Source organism: Canis lupus, chromosome 34, assembly GCF_011100685.1.
Source record: "Canis lupus familiaris isolate Mischka breed German Shepherd chromosome 34, alternate assembly UU_Cfam_GSD_1.0, whole genome shotgun sequence".
NCBI lineage: Eukaryota > Metazoa > Chordata > Mammalia > Carnivora > Canidae > Canis > Canis lupus.
In genome coordinates, this window is record NC_049255.1 from 5,738,163 (window position 1) to 5,765,553 (window position 27,391).

Consider the following 27,391-nt stretch of genomic DNA (forward strand, 5'->3'; position numbering starts at 1 on the left):
CCTGGGCAGATGCAACACGGTTATGTAATCTGGGTATCACATCTGTAAAATCCAGAGGAACTCTTACTTCTGCAGGTCTCTTTTTTTTTCATGAAGAAACCTTTCCCAGCAGCCCCGCCCAGCGGACCATGCCATACATCTCCTTGGCCACAAGCATCACAAGCCCATCCTTAAACAGGTCTCTGTCAAAGGAAGGAGGTCTTCGTCTTTTCACTTAAACCCAGAGCCATGTGATGGAGGGGTAGATATCTTAAAACTCAGAGATTGATCTACCCTACAGGAAAAATGGGATAGGCATTTTGAATAGGTTATGGATGATTGTGGCTTCCAGGCTCTGCTATGTAGGGACTTGCTACCTACATGTAGGGAAGTTCAGAACATTGGGGAGGTGATAATTAGATCCCCCTCCTCCATCCTCAGCCTCTTTGCTTTCCAGCTGCCTCTTCTTGCCTGGTACTTCCTTAGAGACCTTTGGGCCTTCCAGGCTCCTGCTAGCCAACAGAAACACCAGCCCACAGACAAAGGCAGGTGTTTCTCCCAGGACAGACCAAGAAATGTCCTCGGCCCATAGTCAGTCTTTTCTCTGCGTCCTCTCCTACTCAAGCATCATGGAGCTTTGGTCAGCTCTTGCTGCTTCAGCTAGAACTACTTCCTCTCCAAGAACTACTTCCTCTCCCGTCAACTCATTTAAAAACATGCTCAGACCTCTTTATCCCTTAGCAATACAGCAAACAAAGCTCAACAAGCTGAAAACAACTCACCTGTTTCTTGCTTTTGTGAAGCCAGTAAATAAAAACCCATTCTCTTTATGAATTAATTTTTAGCCAGTTTCTTTTTTTAAAGATTTCATTTATTTATTCATGAGAGACAGAGAGAGAGGCAGAGACACAGGCAGAGGGAAAAGTGGTATCCCTGCAGGGAGCACAATGCGGGCTCAATCTCATGCATTGAGCCAAAGGCAGATGCTCAACCATGGAGCCACCCAGGCGTCCCAATTTTTAACCAGTTCTGACCAAAATCCAGACCAATTTCAACCAAGACACGAGAGTCTGACAGATGAAGATCAAGTTAGTTTTGCTTGCTGGTGGAGTTGCTTGGAGACGGATGGTTCATGGGGTGCTGTGAGAAACGGTAGGACCTTCAGATTTTACTTGTGTTTCCTCCTGGTGAGAGAATAAATATTTTCTCTTTTCTGTAAAAACCTCAGGAGAACGGAATGATACTTTCCTCCATCACTCGTCTGCTGTTCACAGCCAAGTTTCTTGAATTTACTATTTTTAACTTCTTAACATCCCAGTTGCTGCCCATCCCACTGATTTGGCTTCTGACCTCCATCCCTTAACTGAAGTCTCCCTATACCAATAATGTCAAATTGCTGAAATTAAGGAATGATTTTTATTTATTTATCTGTTTGTTTGTTTGTTTATTTATTTATTTATTTATTTATTTATTTATTTATTTTAGCCCTTACCATAATTGGCTTCTTGGATGTCTTTGACAACATTGACGGCTATTTTTGCCTTAAAGTTTCTCAGAAAACTTCACTGTACTGGTCATAACTGGTTCAGTCCCTCCATTCTGGCACTTCTTCGGGTTTGGACTCTCTTTTTCCAGACCTGAAACACAACTTGTTCCCTGAAATTTCCTCCCCTACCTGCCTGGCCTGCTCCCCCTCACTTTGCATGTTTTTTCTTGGGCTCCTCATTTACTCACTGTAGCTTGGCCTCTACTCCCGGCCCTCATCTCCCAGATGTAGCTCCAGATCTGCATGTTTATTTCCAACTAAATTAATTAAAGTCCTAATGGTACTACAAACTCAGCAAGTTCAAACCACGCACCTCCCTCTTCACCTTCTTATGTAAGACAGAGGCTCTGTGATTCTCCCATCCCTGGAACCAGAACCCAAGGCAGCATATCACATCACTGCTGCTCAAGAATTGAGTCTCCATACTCATTCTACAACTGACTTGTGGCTAGCATATCTTTAACATGCCTCTCAGATGTGTGTTGTTTTTTCTTTTTTTTTCCCCATGCTGTCTTTGGTCAGGATGTTCCATCTGTTGCCTGAAGCCATGCACTAGGCTCTCTCTAACCCACTCTCTGCAAAGCAGCCAGGATGAGCTTTCAAAAACTTAGACCATTTTGCAAATGGATAGTGGACCTGCTTGTACAACATTGTAAATATAATGAATGCTGCTGAATTTTACGACTAAAAATGGCTAAGTAGAAAATATTATGTAATATATATTTTGTCACTGTAAAAAACACTTTACAAAAAAACTATCAAAAATATTGAAAAGTTACCTATGATAAAGGCAAATCCTGTTAATGTAATATTAGGATTTCTTTTTTTTTATGATAGTCACACAGAGAGAGAGAGAGAGGCAGAGACATAGGCAGAGGGAGAAGCAGGCTCCATGCACCGGGAGCCTGACGTGGGACTCGATCCCGGGTCTCCAGGATCGCGCCCTGAGCCAAAGGCAGGCGCTAAACCGCTGTGCCATCCAGGGATCCCAATATTAGGATTTCTTGACCCAACTCATAAAGAGCAAACACACAGAAAGCCAAATCTGGGTTCTGACTGTGAAAGAAAGGAAGAAAGGAAGGAAGGAAGAAAAAGAAAGAAAAGTAAACCAAATCATGTTAGTGCCAGGCTTAAAAACATTTCCATGCTTGCTTTTCTGTAAGAAAAATATGCCCACTCCCTTCCTTGGAGGCACCAGTGGCTTGCTCATGGACCGCATGTGCATCCATTCTGCCCACCCATTCCTCCTTTATCCAGCCGCTCCCCATCTTCCGCCCATGAGCCGCATCCTCTCCTACTCTGGACAGTCGCCCAGGCTGTCTACTCCACTGAGACATTCTTACCCAAGGAGCTCCCTTCTCAGTCTGCAAGGACCTGTTCCAGGTTGTCCTTGGAGAAGCCTTCCCTGGTCACCCTGTCCAAGGAGCCTCCTGGGATCCCCGTCCCATCAACCTTCTCTTTGCTTCCTAGCAGGAATCCCTACTCGTGATCATGGCAATTATGACTCGTTTGGTGATTAATTGGCTGTCTCTCTTACTAGAAATTAAATTCATTAAGGAGTCTTTTCTGTCTTGCTTAACATTACATCCAAAGTGCCTGTAGATACCCAGTAAATGCCTTGAGGATGAGAGAATAAATGAATGTGTAACCAAAAATGAATGAATGAATGAATGAATGGGATCTCTATTGTAGGGAACTTCTTTTCTCTGTGTGCAGCCACCTTTTTTTAAGTGCAAATTTGATCATAATTCTCTTTATAAAATTTTCCTAAAGCCCTTTATCATCTACACAGACATGACAAACTCAAACATCTCCAGGAGCCAGTTAGGAAAGCGGCATAAGTGGACCAGACCAAGGAGTGGTGAGGGCAGTGGCAAACCTGATCACCAGGAAAGCTTAGCCTTTGTTGCTGTGGGGAATGCAGGACCAGCCTTGCCTAGTTATCTGGATTTTACTAAATGGGTAAAAAACTTGCTATCTTTTTGGTGAAATCTTTCTGAAATATTGGAACATAATTTCTCTAACATCTTGAGGCTAATACTGTAGAGATGAAATAAAATATTTCTGCAGGCTGAATCCAGTTGCAGGCTGCCAGTCTGGCATTTGGGATGAAGTCTAAACTCTCTGCCCATGTCTTTGTTGTGCAGCCTCTTCCACTCTGCAGCTGTCCACAATCTCCTTTGTCTGTCCTTGCATTCCTTCACTGCCTACAAAATGCAAACGGCACCCTTGGAGAACCTCTTCAGGGGGTCTTTTCGTCTCAGGGATTCCAAGTGTCCTGTCCCTGTCTGTCTTTAGCATTTACGCCAGCACTCCATCCCTCGTATGTTGTGGACCACCATATGCCAGAGGTTGAGTTCTCTTGGGGGCACGCAGGTTAGAGCTAAACAACAGAGCCTAGAGTTTAATCACAATCCACTTGGATGAGTGGATTTCCTCCTGAGGTTCAGTTTCCTCCTGCTTACATTGGTGAGGAAAATGAAGAGAATGTATATGCAGTGCCTGGCACACATTAGGTACTCAGTGAATAAGAGAGATTATTAACTGCCCAATGTCTGATGCAATTTCTGACATGTCGTTGGCAGTTAATAAGCATTAGTTGAGTGGCTGAATCTCAACACTTAAAGCCTCCTCTTTCCATCTTGTCATGCTCTGTCTCTGCTGTGTGATTTGCTGCTGCTCTGGCCAACCAGCTGTGGGTCCTGAGCTCTCCTGCCCTTCTTGGCGTGTTGTTACCTGTACCCAGGTCCCCGCAAAGCACATTTCACACAATTCCCATCACTGTTCGCCCTTATCTAGACTTTAGCCGACTTCAGAGCCCCTAGGAAGCTACCACTCATCATCATAATAGCTGCTCCTAAATTGTGAGGATCAGAATCCTTGCCTTGGGCATCATACAGTGTTATGGGCTAACTTTGTTCCCCCAAAATCATCTGTTGAAATCCTATTACCAAAGCACCTCAGGATGTAACTATATTTGGAGACAGGGCATTTAGAGATAATTAAGGTAAAAATGAAGTCATTAGGGTGAGTCCTAATCTAATACGGTGTCCTTATAAGAAGAGGAAATTAGGACACAGATACGCAGGGAGGAGAGATTGTGAAGACACAGATAAAAAATGGCCATGTAGAAGCCAGAGAGAAAGACCTCAGAAGAAACCAACCCTGCTGATACTTTGGTCTCAAAACTCTAGCCTCCAAAATTGAGAGCAAATAACTTTCTGTTGTTCAAGGCAAATAACTTTCTGTTGTTCAAGGCACCTAGTATATGGTACTCCGTTATGAGAGCCATGGTGTACATTAAGTCCATTTTACCCTTTCAGATTATAGAAAGAAGATTGTCTCAAGCATCAGGAGAACTCGATTGAGCCCATTAACTATGGGGAAAAAATACAGACAAAACAAACAAAATGAAAACCTTCCTTTTGTGGTCACTGCTTGAGATTAAATTAACTGTAGAACAATTTACCAAATAATGGGATATCTCTCGGTTCTTAGTTCTTCAATTACTAACATTTAATGAGTCTGCCTATACCAGCAACATGCCTGGCATTTTTCCTACCCAGCCATTCACTCTTCCATCATGCATCATCCATCCAACCATCCATCCAGGTCCACACCAGCAAGACTTTCCTTCTCAGTTCTTGAGATATTAGTTCTTGCCAAAACCTTAAACCATAATGTCTTACTTTCTGACCAAAACTTGACATTTTCTTGAGCTGCAGTTGTCAAATTTTTAGGCTTTCTGTCTTAGCCTTATTATGCTTATATTCATTACATATAATTTCATTTTCCCAACAATAAATGAAGATTCTTAGATAAATTCAAGGTTACTATATATATCCTGCTTTGCCAGGCAAGAGTCTCATTATGCATAATTATTAACTTTATTAAAATTATTCCTCCATTCTCTAATGTATCCTGGTTTGGACCATAAATTATATGTTAACCTTAAATACAGAAAAATTCAAATTACTCTTCTCAATTGAAAATATCAGTTCCCTAGTACCATACAATGCCACATAGCAGACAACCAAAAATTTCAGTGGTCTTCAACAGACATTCCTTATTGTGGGTTTATGATGTTCATCTAATCTAGAGCTGAGCCAGGTTGGCTTTAATCATGCATCCAGGGCCAGCCCAGATGGGCTGAATGAGGATGGACTTTGTTGGGATGACAGGGAAGGCTCTGCTCTGTCCCATGCAGCTAGTTGGGTATCTCTTTGGTGAAGACAGAGACATTGGAGAGGAAGTAAAAATAAGCACATTTTTAAGCTTTACTTGTGTTGTCTGCTGACATCCTATTGACCAGAGCAAATTCCACAGCCAACCTTGGTGTAGGAAGACACTGCAGAGTAACACGGCAAAGGCTATGGACATACGGACAAAGGAGGATTTAGGTCATTAGTGTAATCAATCTACCACACAAGTCACTGAAAACATTGCTTACGTTTATGTGCCCCTCTCTTCTTGCCCCATAGCTTTAGAGGAAGGGATGTCCCTCACTCTATTTGAGGGCTGGTCTTAAATCACTTTTTGCTCCCTTGTGAGGATGGTATTCTGAATTATTCCCTCAAAATACTGAGTTGAAAGAATGGCAAAAAAGACACTCTGATGCCATTGTCTTGGAGAAGTTACAGTGACAACCATAGGGGGAAAGACTGTGTCTTCAGGAGACATTCATAGGTCACTTTAGTCTGGGGGAAATTTGATGATGTCAGGCCCTTCAGGGACCCTTGTTCCTCAAGGCAAATGTCCTAGACTAGCAGGTGCGTTATTTTGCCTGACCAGCATGAGGCTCTGCCCAACTGCAGGAAGTCTTGAGTAAGGGTTTGCTAAGGTTCTTGTGACCCTCATCACATTGTTTGGAAACTCTAGCATGAGTATTTTTCACAGTTACAGAAATATCCCCTTGGGAAGCTGGTCCTTTGGATACAAGGGTTGGGATTCACATACTACACCTTCCTATGGCACCAATGCTGCCTTACTGCCTCAGCCACCGGTCCTGTGTCACTGTACTGGCAGCACACATGACCAGCACATGTGATGGTTCCTCCTGTAACATTTGGAAGACCTGTCTGCTACCCTCAAGGACAAGGGCATGAGCATGTGAGACCAGTCAGTGGCCACCCTAAATTATTCAGCTCTATTTTCTTCTTCCTCTTGGCTGGCCTTTACTACTCTAGGGGCAGCCTGCTTCCTTAACCTCAGCTCTTAGGACCTCCCCCCCAACACATACCCCTTGTTTTCCTTTGAGGAGCACTAGGCTGTTTCCTGAAGGCAATGTACTCTTCCTTACTTTAGCTCCCTCATAGTTGGTGTCAATTCTGATTTTCATCTCTTCCTTTCTTCCTCTTGGGTCCTTTCCACTCCTCCTTCAATGCTCTGTGGAGTTAGCAGTTTTTTGATTCATTCAGTTCTCTCTTACCCATAATCACCTCCCTAAGTGTGGTCTTACTTCCATGGGCCCAGAACTCTTGACTAGCCCTCTGCATGACACCTGCAATGGGCCCCTCTTTCAAGTTTGGCAAACTCTGAGGCCCTGACCTCTGTTCCCCTAGTTCCTCCCCAACATGTCCCCTCTCACTATCATATTCACACAGCGCCAGCTACACTGGCCTCCTTGTTCTTTCTCTAGAGTGCCAGACATTTGTCTTTGCCTTTCCCACCATCTGAAATTCCAGCAGGCCAATTCCTTCAGATCTTTGCTTCAGTATCACTTTCTAAGTGAGGCCTGCCATGATACCTTCTTCTCTGATGTTCTAACACCCAGCTTAGCACCCGCTTAGTTCTGACCCCTCTTATCTTCCTCCATTTGTTTCCATAGCTCTTATCACTTTCTAATGTACCCACAAAAGTATTCCTTTTTATGATTATTGTTATTGTTTTTCTCCCATCATTAGAGTGCAAGTCCCACAAAGTAGGTATATGTCTATGTTTTGCTCACAATGGATCCCAAGTGCTTAGAAACACTATTTTTTTTAATGAAGAATGAATAAACTACAGTTTTATAAACTTCTTGAGGTCAGAGTGACATCCTATTCATTCGAGCACCCAGCATCTTACTCATAGACTAGAACATAGTCTAGACTCAATCAATAACTTCTGGATAAATAAGAGAGAAACAAACCATCTTGAGATATAGCAGAAATATTAAAAAGGCTAAACAAGAAGGGGAAAAATTCTCTGTTACTTATGACCAAGAAGAAAACAATACATTGATCTTTTTAAAACAAATTGGGAAGCAAGAGGGCAAGAAGTGACAAATCTTACTTTTTCCATCTTTCATCTATCCTTATTTTCAACTGCTTTTTCAATCATCTATTTGGGGAGTGGAATCATCTGGATATATCACTAAAGGAAACAGGAACATAAGTGATGTGTTTGATGATAAATCAGAGTCTCGAAAAGATCTGTTCTTTTTGCCAAAATCACTGTTAAAATCAAATATATGGGGATCCCTGGGTGGCGCAGCAGTTTAGCGCCTGCCTTTGGCCCAGGGCGCGATCCTGGAGACCCGGGATCAAATCCCACGTCGGGCTCCCGGTGCATGGAGCCTGCTCCCTCTGCCTATGTCTCTGCCTCTCTCTCTCTCTGTGTGACTATCATAAATAAATAAAAATTTTAAAAAAAATCAAATATATGATGGGCATTAAGGAGGGAACCTGATGTGATGAGCACTGGGTGTTATACACAACTGATGAATCACTGAACTCTACCTCTGAAACTAATGATGCATTATATGTTAACTAATTGAATTTAAATAAAATAAGATAAAAAAGAAAAAAATCAAATGTATGTGCTAAGGGACATACCTAAACTAATCTAATGCCTTGTAATCTTAATCAGTTAATAAGCCTCTTTACATGATTCAGTAAGGCAGGATTACTAAAAAGAAGTAAACGCTTAATGAATAATACCCAAGGTAGAGATGCCTCCAAGTAAAGAGAAGCAAGAATGGTTCCTTAAAACTAGAATTTAAGATTGAGCTCCTGAGCTCCAAGTGAGCTACCGGCCTGTCAGTGGATTGAAAAGTCGGTGGGAACTTAGGAAATCTGTCTCACAACTTTACTGTCTCAACATGGATCTTCATTTGGCCTACACCAGAGGATTCCTAATTTTTCTTCCATATGTGGAATAAACATTATTATTCTGTCCACAGTAGTCACAATGAACTCCACTGCTTCCTTCCTTCTCAGGGTCATGACTGCATATTAAATGATCGTATATGAAATTCACTTACTTATTTCTTATCTACAACCCTTCTTAGTTTAACAAAGTCATTTTATGATCTATTATTTGTAATAAAGAAGACTCTTAAGCATACTTAATTGCCCTGGTTTGAAATGTTTTGAAGATGTGAGCTAAGCATGAAGTAGACTCTCTATGGTTTAAAAATAACAATCATTAACTTTCTAGTAATTAAAGGTAATTTAGTTGGAGGAAGAAAATCCCATCTGTGCTTAACTCAAGAAATTGTTTATGATTTTTGTGAAGACAGGTGCTTGGTGGAGCCTGGCACCTCTCCCTGGGAGCCGACACACCTTGCAGCCATCCATCCAACCATTGTGGCCAGGCTAGGGTGGCTTTCTGGGGCTCTGTCCTAGGGCAAATGAGAGCCCCTTTGGCAGACTCCACACAACTCAGTGCTCAAAGATATGAACTTGGCCTGTCCTAGGCTCCTCCTGGACCTGTGACATTTGCTAACACTGGAAATTTATAAGTGGTAAGAGAAAATGGAGGAAAAACAAAGCAAAGATAAATGGGATTTGGAAATGAAGGATATTTGTGAGGAAAAGTCTCAGAATTCAACACAGAGATGAGGAAAGACTGGGTACCAGCTGGCTGGGCATGTATTTGATCTTTGCAGAAATGCTTGAAAAGGGGTGTCTTTGTGAACAGGGTTGTTGTTTTTTTTTTTTTTTTTTTTTTTTTCAAAATCCACAAGCAGAAGCTGAAGCCTGATTTCTGGTGCCCAAAGTTTAAGCCGGCTAGGCTAACGATGTGGACACAGGGCATATTGGGGCAAGAATTGTGATGTGTGAAACTCTCTTTTTTACATTTTGGGCCTCATTTGGCTTCATCAGGAGTCATCAGGCAGATTTTCTATATTGGGTAGGACAGATGCATTTCAGAAATTTTGTTGCAAGTCATGTTTGGTGTCATAGCATCAGAGTTTACTTTAATGAAAGTGCCTCCCTTACTTACAATGTGCCAGCTAAGGGGACGTGGTTGGCTCAGGGAGTGACCCCAGGTCCTGGGATCCAGTCCCACATCAGGCCCCTGCAGGGAGCCTGCTTCTCCCTCTGCCTATGTCTCTTGCCTCTCTCCCTGTATCTCTCATGAATGAATGGATAAAATCTTAAAAACAAACTATAATGTGCCAGGTATAGGGAAACTTCCTTTACACCTCATCTATAGTCCTCCACACAATTCTCCAGGCTTGTCCTCATTTTACAGATGAGCAGGCTCAGGCTTGGGGAAAGAGACATGCACCTGGCCCCCAGGATGTGCTCAGGTTTCAACGTGGATTGAACTGCAGAGCTTTTCCTATTCTTCCCTCTCTGCTTGCTCCTGGCCTCCCCGGGTTTGGTCAAAATATTTTAACAGACACCAACATCACCACCTTCCCTAGTCTCTCTCCCCAAGTTGGAGTTTTTCAAAACACATCAGGTTAGTGTTACAAGGCTAACCCAAGCCACATTTTGCCATTGAAAACGGACATGTGAAAACTGGAAAAAATTCAGTCTTTCTTTGGTCGCTAAAGGCTTGCCCAAAAGATGAATGAACCAGGATTTTTAAACCCCAAACCGAATACTGTGTCAATTTAATAAAGTTCTTTATGTGTACATACATGTGATAAAAGACACGCAGGGATCCATTTCTTTGGTGCTTTAAAAAAATACTGTAATAGTCTGTCTCTTTGGCTCATTCATCAAGCACTAAGTGCCTGAAAGTTGAGGAACCATGAAATCCCTTCCAGACTTTCAATGCAAGCTCTGTCCTTATGAGAGTAAGTCACTCAAAACATTGGAGTTTCAACTCACATATTCAAGTTAGAATGGTTTCACAGACCCCTCCATTTTATTAGCTGCCTTCGTGCTATCAGCAAAATACCACGAGGGCAAAGGGGCAGGCTTGTGTACAGTTGATCACAGGGAAATCTACAGCATAAGACATGGAGCCCACACAAAGAAGATAAGCCTCGACACACAAAACCTCGGCGTATTTCATGGAAATATACTATCGTCATATCAGCTCAGCAAGAAGGTTAAATGTGGATTGTCTGAAGATTAATTTGGAGAAGAGTAAGTCCTGGTTTACACATTTCATTGTCCTTGAATTATCACAGCATCCTATTTCCTTCTCAGAGTTGTTCTAGTTTGGATCATTAATTATATGGTCACCCTACATATAAAATATTCAGGCCTACACGTTTTAGTAAATTTTCTCCAAATAATATCTATATCTATATATCTATATATTTTTTTTTCTAGTGAACATTATAAAGCAACAGTAAACACTTAATTTTGGGAAGTTATTTCAGGGTACTTCTACCTTCTTTTTCTCTCGGCTCATGAAAACTCCATAGTTTCTCAAAACCAGTTTTCCTCCAAGAGTTTGGAATCAAGGCCCAAACAATGAAATGGATGCTTCTCTAGTTGAATGCTGGAGATGGCATTTGATAGGAACCAGACGATATTGCTATCTGATATTTCTTTCCATTAAACTTTATTTTTTTCAAAAGCTTTAGACCTTTTAGTTTTATCAATATGTATAAAACGCTTCCAGAATCTTTGAATTCAAGTTAATATTTTCAAAATTATTTTTCTTAATCTTTGACTATTAAATGTTTTCTGCACTTCTGAGAGCTGCTGTTTCTGATCCTGTGAGTTAAATTATAAACAACAACAGTAGTCACTTGTTTTTGTTTTTGTAAGATTTTATTTATTTATTCATGAGAGACATACAGAGAGAGGCAGAGACACGGGCAGAGGAGAAGCAGGCTCCCTGTGGGGAGCTCGATGTGGGACTCGATCCCAGGACCCCAAGATCATGCCCTGAGCTGAAGGCAGATGTTCAACCACTGAGCCACCCAGGTGCCCCGACAGTAGTCATTTGTAATTTTGAAAATAAAATCAGGAAACATAAGCCATACTAACTAGAATATTTCTGTAAAATATTCACAGAAGCGTGATGTGAAGAAACTTAGGTATGTCACCAGGTAGCCAACCAATCATGCTGGACTCTTTCCCACTCTCTTTGCGGTGGTTCATTCTCTCAATGCCCAGTGCTTCTGTCAATTTTGGATCTTTTCTGAGTAATCTCAGAGACCTTGTTTTATACGACCATTTGGGAAACAAAGTAGTAAAACAAAATCCTTAAATTATGTGTTAATTCCTTTTCTGCACGTGAAGTTCTTCAGGAAACTACCCAAACACATGTGACAAAAGCTGCATCTCCAGACGTTTATCCAGACACACACAGCACATGACGTCATTACGCAGGCTGACATATTCTTGTGCCTATTTCCAGCCTCGCTTAGTTAGCACATCTATTCTGCACAAAGTCCTTTCAGCTCTCTTTCACTTACATTCATTGTAAATTAGGGAAAGCCTGCTTTATGATTTCTTTGATTAAGTCAGAAGTGACACAAATTAGATTTGCAGCAAATTGCCTTTTAGCAAGAAACAGACTTTAAATATTTAAGTAAGGAGGGAAAACAGTTTGTATCCTCTCATCCTTTGTGGTGAGATTTAAAGGCTCCTCACGTCGGTCTCCAAACAGATTGTATTGGTGACTGGCGGCCACTGCAGACAGCTGCCATCTGATGGCTCCATGATGCCATGGTGGGCTTAAATATTATTCCTTTTCTTTCATGTCTTTGAAAAAGGATAAGACACTGCTGGCTTAATTTCAGGAAGCTCTGCTTTCTAGAAACGGAACTTTTCCATTCCAACAGTAGGACACACTGAGTCTGGTCCTTGTCCTCCCAGGCCAACTGTACGGGGCAGCCCAAGCGTTCCCAAATATCATCTGGCTCCTTGACTAAAGGGGCATCTATATACTACAACATGGTCTTTTCTTGCTTAGTTAGTAGGATGACATTTGAGCATTTCTTTTATAACTTCATAAAAGGATTTTCTGGAGATAGGCAAGGTGGTGGGGGGGAGCTTTATAACCATTGGAAGAGGCTCTCATGACGTGGGACAAACCTCTATGAGAATCTGGGCAGGAAGTGGTTTGGTACGGTGGACCCTAAACACATGACAGACACATGAAGTCACAGTGCTCAGCACACTGGAGTCACAAGGGCGTTATTTGAAACGGTGTGTCCAGAGCCAGGTCACACGCTCTCCAACGACACTCTTCTTAATCAAGATTCTGAGTTATTGCCATTTCCTCTCACTTTTTCTATGTATTCCTGAGAGCCCTTGGAGCTCTGAGATTCGGTTCCACCTGGACACTTTTTTCTCTCTGCCATCTGTTCTCCAGCCAGTCCCCGCCACACCACTGTAATCCAGGGATTATACAAGAGTTGCCAATTTGGTGTTCTTGAACACTGGTAACACAATTGATGTCCTCTTTGGTTACCATGGTGTGTGTGTGTGTGTGTGTGTGTGTGTGTGTGTGTGTGTGCATATTCTGGATACAGGAGCTCCAGGTCAGATGGCGTGGTTTCTACATTCAGTCTTTAGGAGAGACTGTAACTGTCTCACTCTGACATTACCAGCTCTTCTTGCTCTCCGATGTGTTTCAATCACTCTATTAATTATATGTCAATTGGTACAATTCAGTTTAACCTACCAGAGCATACAAGCAATTCAATTACCCCAGCAGATACCTAATTATCCCTGAAAATGTGTTCTAAGAGATATAGTTGTTATCTGTACCTTTCTAGTGATTATGAATACTAAAGCTTGTTTTGCTATAATTATCCTAATTACATGGTAAAATTCATTCACTTGCTTATTAGTCGGAATGTCTTAGAAAAAAAAACAACGTAAGAATCAAATCTAGTTGTTAGAGTTTTAAAAAATAAATCTAAGGGACAACTGTGTTTGCAAAGGCATCAATGGGTCCAGTGCATATACAACAGAATGTTATGCAAATAACATTTGAGAAAAGGAAAAAAAGAGAGAGAGAGAGAGAGTGGCAGCTCCGAACATCTGGAAGCTGCCCTGGTGTTCACAGCTAGGCCATGTTACTCTCCTATTGTATGTAAACAATCTCATATAAAACTGGTTGATTCTGACATTGTGGGAAAATGAAACAAAACAAAGCCTCTAGATAATTTTCATTTAAGCATAGACAAAAGCAAAGTCACTTTTTCGGAATCAAGGTTTGTGTCTCTCCCAAGTTCATATGTTGAAATCCTAGCCCAGCCCCCAGTGTGACCATACAAGGAAATGGGTCTTCGGGAGGCAATTAGGTTGTGAGAGTAGAGTCCTCATGAATGGGATTAGTGCCCTGGAAAAGATCCCTAGACCCTCTTTCAAACGCTTCCCACCACGTGAGGACACAAGGAGAAGTCGGCTGTCTTACCAGATCCTGACCACCCCGGCACCGTGATCCTGGCCTTCCCAGCCTCCAGAACTAAGAGAAATAAGTTCCATTGTTTGTAAGCCACCCAGTCTTGGATATTCTGTTACAGCATCCAGAAATGGCCCAGACAGTCACCAGGACACACACAGAGTATCACAGACTCCTCCTCCTCCTGCTAAAGGAGTGACTGTTATTTCTTTATCTAATTAATGCTAGAGTCACCCCAGCTTCCTGTGCCACCCAGTTTACACAGTCTTAGACCCTACCCTGAACTACATAACTAAAATCCAAATACTATAATAGCTTCATTTTATTTTTTGTATATTTTTTATTGGAGTTCGATTTGTCAATATATAGCATAACCCTCAGTGCTCATCCCATCAAGTGCCCCCCTCAGTGCCCATCACCCAGTCACCCCACCTCCGCACCCACCTTCCCTTCCACCACCCCTTGTTCGTTTCCCAGAGTTAGGAGTCTCATGTTCTGTCTCCCTCTCTGATATTTCCCACTCGTTTTCTCTCCTTTCTCCTTTATTCCCTTTCACTATTTTTTATATTCCCCAAAGGAATGAGACCATATAATGTTTGTCCTTCTCCGATTGACTTATTTCACTCAGCAGAATACCCTCCAGTTCCATCCACATTGAAGCAAATGGTGGGTATCCATCCTTTCTTATGGCTGAGGAGTATTCCAGTGTATACATAGACCACATCTTCTTTATCCATTCATCTGTCGATGGACACCGAGGCTCCTTCCACAGTTGGCATATTTATGCCCCTACTGTGGGAGATGCCAAGTATATCAATAGCTTCATTTTAACCCTTTCTCCCCGAGACACTCACCACTCTCCATGGTATGGGTTCACCCTTGACCCAACAAGCAACAAACCCAGCTGACCTAACTACAGGTTTTCTCCTGGCACTCTTCTGCTTTATTTAAATGTTAACAATAAAATTTAATTGGAAGTGTCTATAATTCCCAATTTTCCCTTGAGTTTGCTCAAAGCTTTGCACAGTTTTATCAGCTCTGTCTCCCTCCTTGTTGGGGAGAAGCTTCTGGCTGCTTTCAAATGCTTTCCTTTGTTTTTGGTTTCCAGATCACTATGATATGTCTTGGTATAGATTTCTTTGCATTTTTCCTACTTGGAATATCTCAAATTCTTGAATCTGTGATTGTATATCTTTTGCCATATAGGAGAAGTTTTCAGGCATTATTACTTTATTATTTTTTAAGATTTTACTTATTTATTCATGAGAGACACAGAGAGGGGAGAGAGAGGCAGAGACACAGGCAGAGGGAGAAGCAGGCTCCATGCCAGGAGTCTGACAGGAGACTCGATCCCGAGTCTCCAGGATTCAGGCCCTGGGCTGAAGGCAGTGCTAAACTGCTGAGCCACCCGGGCTGCCCCAGCCATTATTACTTTAAATACTCTTGTAGCCTTACTCTCTTTCCCCTCCTTCTGAGTCTCTGAGAACAAACGTGCTGGGTCATTTGTTTTCATCCCACAGGTCCCCGAGGCTCTGCTCCCTTCTGTTTATTTATTTTTTCAGTCTCTTTTTCTCTGTTGCTCAGATTGGACGAATTCTATCGATCTGGCTTCAAGTTCATCCTCTGTCATCTCCATTTTGCTATTGATCCCACCCACTGATTTTTCAAGAAATTTTCCATTATTGCATTTTTCAGTTTTATAATTTTCATTTGGTCCTTCTTTTTGTGACTTTTATTTTATTGATGAGATTTTCTATCTTTTCATTTGTTCCCAGATAGCATGTAATGGATTGTGGAAGTATTATCATGACAGCCACTTTAAGATGCTTGTCAGATAAATCCAACATGTGACTTATCTCAGTGTCATTGTGAGCTGATTTTTTTTTTTTCAGTTCTAGTTGCAATTTTCTTGGTTCTTGGTAGGATAGGTGCATTTTGATTGTATCTTAGACATTTTGCCTATTACATTAAGAGATTCTGGTATTACTTAGATTTAAAAGAAATTTTTTTAAGTAGGCTCCATACCCCACATGGAGCCCAACACAGGGCTGGAACTCATGACCCTGAGATCAAGACCTGAGCCAAGATCAAGAGTCAGGAGCCCCTCAGGCATCCTTATTTAGATTGTTAATTTCAGTATGTGGTCATTCTGTTCAGGTTTAGCATGCAGGTCCTGAACTGCTTTAAGGGTTGTGATTCCAAGGGTCGTTTGCTCTTTATTGCAATAATGGTGTCATTTTGATCTGTTTGGTGCACATGCTGCTACCTGAGCCCTTTACCCCCACGCCCAAATCCCTGATGGTACTGCGTGATGGAGCAAAAAAGTGTTTCCCCAGACCAGATGTAGGGTATTTTTCTGGTGGGGAGAAGAGTCTCAGACCTGCAGGACCAAGAGATTTCCCTGGGTGGGCACTTGCTATGGAAAGATTTCCTCCCCCACTAACCTCTGGGGAATGGAGAGGATTTCCCAAGTTGGATGAATATTGTTGTGGGACACTCTTACTGGTGCACTGTGATTGCCCTTGTGTCTCCAGGTGGGGGAGTGGAGTCTCAGTTCAATAGAGTCAAAGAGTCTTCCTGGGCCAGGCTGCCTATTGTGGCCAGGCCCCTCTCCCTGGTTCTGCATGTCCATCTAAGTATTTCTCAACAGAGGAGAGAAATCGCACTTGCTGGAAACAGAGTTTCCCCTGGTTGCTTACTGTTGGGGAGGGTCCTTATCACCCCACTGCAATAGTGCTCCTACTCCTATTCAACTGGAGAAGAAGACCTTCTTTTGCTAAGTCAGAGGTCAGCAGGTGTCAGGCCTGAGTTGCTTTCTTCCGTTGGATACAGGGTTGTAAGACATCCTGCACCCCAAGTCAGGTCATCCTTGTGCCATCTTTTAGCATTCTCCTTTGGATGCCTCTTGCATTTTCCAAGGGTTTATAGTTGTGCTCAGTGAGGAGCAGGGAGAAATGGGTCCCTCCTAGCTTGTCTAGGTGAAAAGCCCTGATTTGCCCAATTGAATTTTGACAAAGGTATAATAGCAATTCTATAGACAAAAGGTACATTTTTTCATCAAATACTGCTGAAGTGTTTTTACAATCATAGGCAAAAACAACAAAACAAACAATCAAAAAAACCCTTTTGATCTTAACTTCATATCTTAAACTGTAAAACCCTTAGTTTAGAAAAATAACATAAGAGAAAAATTTCATGATCTAAGGCTAGGCAAAAAGTTCTTAGACTTAATGTTAAAAACAATTCATAAATAGAAAAATCAACAAATTCGTACACCATCAAAATTAAAAACAGTTACTTTCAAAAGACCCTGTTAAGAGAATGAAAAAAAAAAAAAAAGACCAAACTATATTCTGGGAGAAAATAGTTATGAACCATGCATCCATAACGGACTAGAATGTATTAGAAAATTTAAATATGCAACAGCAAAAAAGAAAGAACACAAAAGCAAAAACCAATTCAATTTGCAAATGTCCACATACATGAAGAGATATCTTGCCATAGAGGATATACCAATGGCAATTAAGCGCATGAAGAGATGTCCATCGACACCTTTCACTATTGGTGAAGCACAAATTGAAACCACAATGAGATAATACTGAACACCTATTAGAATGGTGAAAATGAAAAGAGTGGCAATATAAAATGTTCAAAAAGATGCAGGGGAAACCGTACATGCATTGCCAGTGGGAATGTAAAATGGTGTAGCCACTCTGGAAAACAGCTTGGCAGATTCATATAAAGCTAAACATGTAACCGTCATACAAACCGACAATTGCATGTTGGGCATTTATCCCATGAATACGACTCTGCAAGACAGAGGCACGGACAGCTGATACACCCAGCAACATGGATCTGCAGGAAATTATTGTAGAATTCCTCAGTTTTCCCCCCATCTGGTAGCATGCAGAACATTGCATCAAGTACTTCACATATATTTCTACTTTTCAAACACATTGTATGTATGTCTTGTACCTCTAATCTATTATTGAAAGCCAGGATGAGATTGGTCTGTTATAAATGGCAGCTTCTTACTGTTACACACAAGGAACTGTATTCCTATCCAACCAACCTATGCAAGATTCCGATGAGTATCAGTCATCATTTTAGAGGATTTAGAGCTTATAAATGAATTTTAAAGGCTTGGGTAGTCCTGAAAGTCCTCTGCTCCAGGAAAGCTTTCCCTTCTTTCCTATGCCTTTTTAGTCCTTCTTGCTAGAATTTATCACATGTGATACACTCCCAGCTTCTCTGCAACACAACTAGGAATGAAATTCCCAGCAATTTCCAGATCATTCTGTCCCCTTTGAGGTTCCACTTCCCTACTTGTATTTTTCCTCTCCTTCAAAATGTCTCTCTCTTTCTTTATCTTTTTTCCTCTTTCCTTCTTTTTCCTCTTCTCTCCTGCCCAGTTTCTTCCTGCTTTGCAAAGTTTGGCACGTTTCTCAGATTTCTAGTGACTTTATTATTTCTTATAACTCGGAATAACAATATAAGACAATAAGGGAAGTATGGATTTTTACGGCGGGTGTGAATGACGTTGCAACAACATTACATCCTCTCCACATGAAACTAGAATAATTCTCTCTTCATGGCCTTATAGGCCCTTATAGGCTCCAATAGAGAAAGTAATAAATCTAAATGATGTTCTTGATTGCTGCATTTTCACTTTGGGCACCTGATTTATCAGACAGATATACTAATACACATTTAGACAGACAGCTCCCAAGTGACTTAAAATATGCTGAGGAGTTTTTATGCATATGCTGTTCAAATTACAGTCAGCAATAACTTCCACGTGACATTTTTTTCACTCCTGGCCATTTGTTTTTATAATGGAGTCGACAGACTCCCCGAATGTGATGAGAGTTCAAATCTAGAATGGGAGGGGACACTGAAGATGGGGACTTGGGGCCAGAGAAGCAGGCACATTTGCACCAAGCAATGACCCAGTTTCCGGGGTGCCCTCTGGCCAGAATGGGGGGGAGCAGCTGTGGGGGGTGCAGCTGGCCTGTGGGGGTCCCAGTCACGGCCTGCCTTCCCTTGCATTGTGGCACGGTGGAGCAGGGCCTGTATGTGGACCTGACGGAGAGGAACCTGCAGGACGCTCAGAAGTTCATTCTGATGCACGAGGTGGTGTAGCCGGTGACCTCGGCCCCCTCCTTCATGGAAGACAACAGCCGCTTCTCCCACATGGTCATCGATGTGGGGCAGGGTAGAGACACGCTCATCCACATCATCTATCTGGCCACAGGTAGGAGTTGGCGCGTCCACTGAGGTGTTTCCTACCGTCTTCTGAATTTGTGGTTCGCTCTGAGAACATGCAATTTCAATGTCAAGCAAATCTACCCCACTCCTGTATCTTTGTCATCCTCTGCGCTAGTGGTGGGAAAATTTCTCTCTCTCTCTCTCTCTTTTTCTCTCTTTCAAACTTTGTTGTAATTGGAAAAACAATACTTAGTACCTCGCTATTGCTTCTTCACTTTTCATAAGATAAGTCATTTCTTGACAAGACTGTTTTAATTTGGGTGATTGAAGACAACTGAGCATTAGGTCAGATGATGTTTTTAAGTGAAGCATAATGCTGTGTCTGTCATGGTAATTTCCTTTTGGCCAAAAGATAATATAGCAAAATATTTTTGTTGTAGGATAGTATGTGGAAGCATTCTTGGAACCATTCCCTTGGGATAAGGAACAGAGCATCTTATAAAAGATCTTGGGGTAAATCCTCATTAGGTCTGACAGGTAGACTGTTCCATTTCCAAAGTACTATAAGGCAGTAGTGCAGTAAGAAGTCCAGGAATGTTCTGTGTTTCTGTTAATTGTACATGCAGCTTGAGGTCCTGGAGGCCAGTTTCAGGGACCTCCTCCCAGTTCAGCAAGTTTGCCCAGCATTTCCCCGCATTTGGTCCTCCCACATTGGAATTATACACACTCCCTCCCCTTTTATACCATTTCTCTGCTCGGCAAATAATTTATTTATTCCTCAGGTCCCAGTATAATTTGCACCCCTCATTCTGTAATCACTCATTTATTACTTTATTTTGTTCACCGAGTCACTAAAACTTATAGGATTTTTACTATTTTGTGGTTCAGTTGAGCCCTGATGAGTCTGATGGTGAACTTTTTGGTAGCGTCCTTCTCTCTGGGAGCTTACATTCGAATGGAGGCAGTAGTTAATGAACCAGCCACAATCTCTTTCTGGCACATGGGCCATTTGACTGTGATGTTTGTTTTCTTTTTTTTTTTTTTTTAATTTTTATTTATTCATGATAGTTACAGAGAGAGAGAGAGGCAGAGACACAGGCAGAGGGAGAAGCAGGCTCCATGCACCGGGAGCCCGATGTGGGATTCGATCCTGGGTCTCCAGGATCACGCCCTGGGCCAAAGGCAGGCGCCAAACCGCTGCGCCACCCAGGGATCCCTGATGTTTGTTTTCATTGTGCTTATACAGGATTTTAGAAGCTTCTGGTGACTTCTAATGAAATTTGGTTTGCACTTAAGTTCTTGAAGAGTCAGCTTGTTCAATCACTGTTTAAAACATGTCTTCAGGGATGGTAATACCCATATGAAGATTTTTATTCTACATAATATGTTTGAACAAAATCTAAATCTAGTCAAATAGAAAAATGTGCCTAAATTATGACTCCTAAATGAAATCATTATCAACATTGGTTACTTCTCTTTTTTAAAAAAAAATATTTTATTTATTTATTTATTTATTTATTTATTTATTTATTTATTTATTTATTTATGAGAGACACACAGAGAGGCAGAGACACAGGCAGAGGGACACATAAGCTCCCTGCAAGGAGCCTAATGCAGGACTCGATTCCGGGACTGCAGGATCACGCCCTGAGCTGAAGGCAGACGCTCAGCCACTGAGTCACCCAGGTGCTCCAGCACTGAATACTTTTCAACCATCTAGAAAGTTGAATGCCGAGTCTGCTTGGCATACTCTCATGCCTGGACCAGTCTTCCTCCTGGACACCATAGTGAGGGGAATCAGCTCAGGCCTCAGCAACAGTGAGATCCCAGGCTGTCGATCTGTTGTTCTGGGGCTGCAGTGGACTTTACCACAGTCTTGGGTTTTTTTGTTTGTTTTTAATTCATGGCTATTTACAAATTGAAATTATGTGGCATATGTAATCAAGATGTTGCTAATTCCAATCAGAGGTTAGGATTTTCCACAAAGATGCTCATAAATATACAGAACTCTTCTGCTCTATTTCTTGCCAGCAAGGTTGTTAAATTCAAGGAGAAGAGCTATTTACAGTGAGACCGGGCACCTTCTCGCAGGACAAAACTATGGGTATATGGGGTCTTAAGGCTCGGTCCCTTTTCTAAACCACACACAGTGACACAGGACAGCCGCATAAGAAGTTCTACTAGAAGCTCGACTCCCAGGTTGCATTTAAGTTTATTTAGACTAGCCTGACAATTCTTCATTATCTTTATAAATGAACTTTGTCCCCCTCTCCATAAATTACAAGTTTTATGTCTCGGCTAACTTCTGGATCTTTTCATTTGAACACTTGCAACATAGTTAATGTTGCATTTTGAAAAAAAAAAATGTCATCTTTCGCAAGAATCTGGAATCTTGGGTTTGGACTCTTGAAAAAGAAACCAGGTTTGGAGATAAATTTATTCGCTCACACTTTGGTTTTACTTGAACAGGCACACATTGGAGAAAACTTGCCAATGGCCATTTTAAAAGCTGACTTGTTTTATTTGTCAGTGTTACGCAACAATGGAAGTGAACTAGACCTGCCCCTAGTGCTGTTTACGGGGCGTCTTGAAGTTCATGTGGCATTTCCCTGCTGCTGAGTCCAACAGCCATTCCTAGATACTTCTGGGTCCATTTTCTTGCTGCACTCATGTCTCTCTGCTGTTGGAAATCCAGCCAGAGTTAGGCACAGTTTTCGGGCCGTATCTGTGTTGGTATTTTTGCAACTTCTTTGAAGGTGTTCTCAGAGCAGGAGGCAAAATAGTAAATGGTAATGTTGGAATGTTGATGAGTGGAGTTCTCTAAATGACCGAGTCATATCCAGACAGCTGCTCAGTTTCTCTTTACACTCTTAGGATTACAGGTGTGCTGACCATTTGTGTGTCTGCAAAATTGCTTTCTTACTTGATTCTTCTCTCCTCTCAGCTCTGTGACTATACTTTTGCTTGTCTCATCTCATCTGCATCCTTGTTCCTCACCTGTGGCTGTTTCTTAGGGCCATGGCCACAGACAGGTTTTCATGAGTCATAGTGAGGGTGCCAGGTCAGTGAAGAAGAATACAGTCTGGAATCCAGGAACACCTCCTCGGCTTCATTGACCAGCCAGGTAACAGGGAGAGACTCCAAATTGCTTTTTGTTCCTATGCACCATTTGTTGTCATTTTGTTCACATTAACAGCTATTAGGATAAAAGTGTAATTATGCTATTGCACTGGGATAGGTGGCTTAAGAGCAGGAACAGCCTTTTTTTATTTCTCACACTCAAAGGGCACAGCTCCATTATGACAACAGGGGACCACAGGTTGCTCAGGTCTACAGGTAGACTGCTCAGGAGATACTGTCCTTCTATTACCTTCTATTACCTGAGAAATGCCAACCATTTGCTCTCTGACACAAATACTAATTAGTCATTCATTTATTCATTTAGGGAATATTTGTTGAACACTTACTTTAGGCTATGTTTTGGTTTAGCTGCTTTTGCTACTAATATGTCAAACTTGGGAGATTCTCAAATATTTGGATCTGGGCATAGTGCCCACCAATTTACTCTGGTTGGAACGAATGAGTTACTGGAAGGACCTTCTCTTGATCTGGACATGTGAGCTATGGTGAATGATGTGCACTCAGTTATAAGTTCTGAAGTTCAGCTGCCATGCTCTTCCAGTCTAAGTATGAACTTTCCAGGGTGATCTAGCTGGCTCAATATCATGCTCTCCTCCTCCCACCCCCAACCTGGCCCCTAGCCTGGCAGGAAGGAGGGAAGGATCACATAGGACACTATGCACCATTAGGAAAGTAGAGTGGAGACAGTGCTTCTGAGGCCTGGAAATGCATAATCAGTATTTGAAGGAAGAATGAAGAAGGGAAAGCCTATCCTTTTAAACAAGACCTTGAAGGATGAAGAGCCATTTTCCAGACAGAGAAAGGAAATTAGGAAATGTAAGGGAGGGAGCCTTGACCAATGTCTGGAAGACTGGGGCCTTGTCTTGTGGACATGGAGGGCTCAGTGTTACTTAGAAGGGCAGTGCACTGGGTTGGAGCTAAGGAATCATCCTATCTGTCCCGTCCTGCCTCTTCAAAGTCATAGAAACATCCATCTTATGTGTGTTTTCATGATCTAACTAATTGGATCAAGTATAATGAAGATCACGAGGTTTGCAAAAAGACTTTGGACAGTAATTTCGAGTATTGTAACAGAGCTGAATAGTCCATACATGATGTACCAGCAGCTCCATCCCCAGAGTTCAGGTCCTCAACCCTTGGGCTGGGAGGAGGCAGCAAGTACACCAGGATATTGATCCCTTCCACTCTTGGACAAGGTTTCCATTCTTGTGACCATCACAGGTGGGTTTATTTGTTTCCCACTGTTTTGTATGGATAGTGCCAATTTCTATGATTGCCATGACTGAAAAGCCTTGACTGGGAGAAACATCTGGCCCAGAAGATGCAGACAGAGATGGTCATAATTGCAAAAGTAAAATGAAATAGACAACCTAAATATCAGTCAGTGCAATAACATAAAATTCAGGAATGCAAAGGAGCATTCTGCAGTGATGAAGATGAAGAGGCACGCCTGGGTGGCTCAGTGGTTGAGCACCTGCCTTCAGCGCAGGGTATGATCCTGGAGTCCCAGGATTGAGTTCCACATTGGGCTCCCTGCTTGGAGCCTGCTTCTCTCTCTGCCTGTGTCTCTGCCTCTCTCTCTTTCTCTCATGAATAAATAAAATATTTTAAAAAGATGAAGAGAAATCTTAGTTACCTGCACAAACATGATATACGTCTCAGAAATAATGTGAGTGAACAAAAGCAAGTCATAGAACAATACCATGTCTTTCCATTTATGTTCTAGGTCAAACCACATGCAACGGAGAGTTGCAAAGTGATAAAAGAAAGCTTGGGAATAACAAACATCACAGGAGACTGGGAAACAGGCTCCCACTGTAACACTTCTGAGATGATGGGCCCCACACTGATGGGCAAATCCAGAGTCCTTCAGCCTGCTGGCTTGCTTGCTGACTTTCCAGTGTGGCTCTCTGAATCTTTGGTGGGTTTGTTTGTGATCTATGTGGCATCTGAGCCAACTTTCATTCATGGAGTAGGCAAATTATGAGTATTTACAAAATTCACTGTCTTTCCATAAGTAGGATCCAAATATTTGAGAGACAGCCTGAACCTAACACCAATGATACATCATTCAACCATGAAGGCCATGGTGAAGGTTCCAATCACAGTAGGAGACTGAGGACTGGGGACAGGGGTAGGGGTTGTTGGGGGAGGAGGCAGCAGGTTGGTGTTTGGAGATGGAGCAGGACCCATCACAGGGCATATATGCAGTCCCTGATTCCTGGGAGGTGTATGTGTCAGAGGAGGCAGGACGAAACTCAGACACTGGAGGAAAGACTGTAACATCACTCCGGAGAGATGTTGAAGGCTTTGTCACTAAAACTAGGCAAGGGGCCAGAGAGCAGCCAGGGCGAGATGAGCTGGCACTGAGCCTGTGCCATCTTGCTCCCTGCATGCTGTGGGCCCAAGGCCAGGAAGGGATCTGAGGAACCCACAGGTGCAGGTTAAGGACCTACCTTTGAAAGTTAGAGATTCCTAAAGACAAGCTGCCACGTGAATGACCACAGGTCAGCAATTCAATAAAGACCGAGTCAACTGGTTCTTCTCCAGTCTATTCAGAAATACATGAATGCTGCCTACAAGTATTTTTTTTAAAAAGTCAACATTGTATAATCAATAAATTTCTAAATGAAATTTAAAAAATTATAGTTCAACTCAAAGTGCAGTAGCTCATTGTGAAGATTGCCTTTAAAGACTCAACTTACCAAAGATAAGAAGGTTGCTGTGGTTGACACTATTTCTCTCTCACTTTGAGTCACTATTCTTTTTCTGTAGTTAAGGTCAGATTTAAAAAATTAATTAAATGTTTATGTCAAAGAGTCTTAAAATGAAGCTCTAAATCCCAGTAATAAAATTTAGAGAATACTTAGAATACTCAGGGTCAGGATTTTTCTCCAAAATTCCAGAAAGATAGTGAGGCATTCACATAATTAACTAGTAAAAGTTTTCACATTGGCAACATTATATGAAAAATGTTGTTCATAAAAGCCTTTAAACTAATTTGTGACCATTTAAACCAATTTCTACTAGACTTAGGCCAGTATTACTGTAAGTGCATCTTACTAAGTAGGCAATGTTCAGCACTTTATCATAATGTAGTAACATTTACACATATGTACTAGTTTAGGAAAGAAATCTTCTTTCTTATCCAAATTTTCTATTCCTCTCTCTACACTCAATTTTAATTCTGAAAAGGTTGCATATTTCATTGGTCTTATTTTATTCTTCTATGGCTCAGGATTTGGACTAAAGTTGGGTAATTAGAACTACAATCTGAATATTGCTTAAATCTCAAAGTTGTCTCCAAATGTCAAACAGATTTTAGGTTTTTCAGGCTTCAGAAATCTAAAGTGTACACTGAATGTGCTTAAATATTATTTTTAATAGTTTGGATTAGTTAAAATAATGCCAATGAGGATGAGAATGATGGATGGTTAACAATTAGCTTCTTTCTCTCCATCTCGACCATCCAGCTATTATTTAGCACTAATTAGAGTTGGCCAACATAGGAAATCGAAAAATACTTTTTTCTTTATATTGACTTTTATTTGGTCTCCAAGGATAAGTTCCTTCATAATTATAATTTCAGGTATTCTTGTCTTCAGGTAGTTGGTTAAGTAAAGGCTGCATTGATTGCTCATAAATGTCTCATTAGCAAAGTTCATGCTCTCAGCTTCTCTGAGGAGGTACTTATTATATCTAAAGGTAAATCTGAGAGAATCACATAAAAACAATGCCTCTCATTACTCAGCTACTCTCAGGGACATAAGTTCTATCCATCCTAAGCATTGTAATAATCTATTATTAATCTTAATGACCATTGTGAGGTTATCTAAAATGATCCTCAGTAATGCCCATTAGAAAGGAGACCTCCATTTAAAAGCGACAAGATATAAATTGTATAAAATACATTTTGGTTAAGAGTCATATTTACAAAAAAGGATGAAAATATTATAAACCAACATAAAAATGGTCATTGTGGGATTATTCTGCAGCTAGTTTTGAACTAATCAAGAAGGAAGAAAAGAAAGAAAGAAAGAAGAAAGAAAGAAAGAAAGAAAGAAAGAAAGAAAGAAAGAAAGAAAGAAAGAAAAGAAAGAAAATTTTATTTAGTTAATTAATTAGAATTGTTCTATAACACTGGCAATTATATCTTTTATTAGGAAAGAGGAAGGAAGGAAATGAAGATAGAGGGAAGAAGAGGAGAAAGAAGGAGAAAAAAGAAAAGATATGACTTTTACAATGATATATATTCAAGTGAAAAATATCATTTTCCACATCCCAGGAAAAGTTTATTTTAACAGTGGGCCACAGTTAATCACTGCACAACTGTAAAGCTGTTTTTCCAAGTTGCAGCTCACTGCAGGCCTGCTGGTGGACAGGATTCTGCAAATGTACTGAGTAACCCATCATGATTTGGAGAAAGCCCATTTACGCTAATGGGTTCTGAGTGGGAACAATGATATTAAGAGTTACATATCACTCTTTTACTCCTAGGCCTGTCATATCTCTTTCATCTATTATTTACATGAATCTTCAACTCAAAATTTCCCTGATGAAGTTTTATTTAAAAAAGAAGACATGGCTCTGGGGTATCTGGATGGCTCAGTTGGTTAAACATTGGACTCTTGATTTTGGCTGAGGTCATGATTTCAGAATCTTGAGATAGAGCCCACATGGGACTCTGTGCTCAGTACGGAGTCTGCTTGAGATTGTCTTGCTCCTCTCTGGCCCCACCTTCATGCTCTCTCTCTCTTTCAAAATAAGCAAATAAATCTTAAAAGAAAAAAAAAAACAGAAAAAAGAGATGGCTTATACTCAAACCAGACAAAGATATCTGAAGAAAACTATAGACAAATACCTCTTATGAATATAGACACAAAAAATCCTCAACAAAATGCTGGAAAACCAAGTACAGCAACATATAAAAAGGATCAAACACCACAACCAAACCTAATTTACCCAAGGAATGCAAGGTAGGTA

General features: G+C 41.3%; 1 pseudogene; it reads left to right on the plus strand.

Moving 5' to 3' along the window:
- Window positions 1-608: 608 nt before the first annotated feature.
- Window positions 609-27,391, plus strand: part of LOC119867462 — a 35,056-nt pseudogene continuing 8,273 nt past the window's right edge.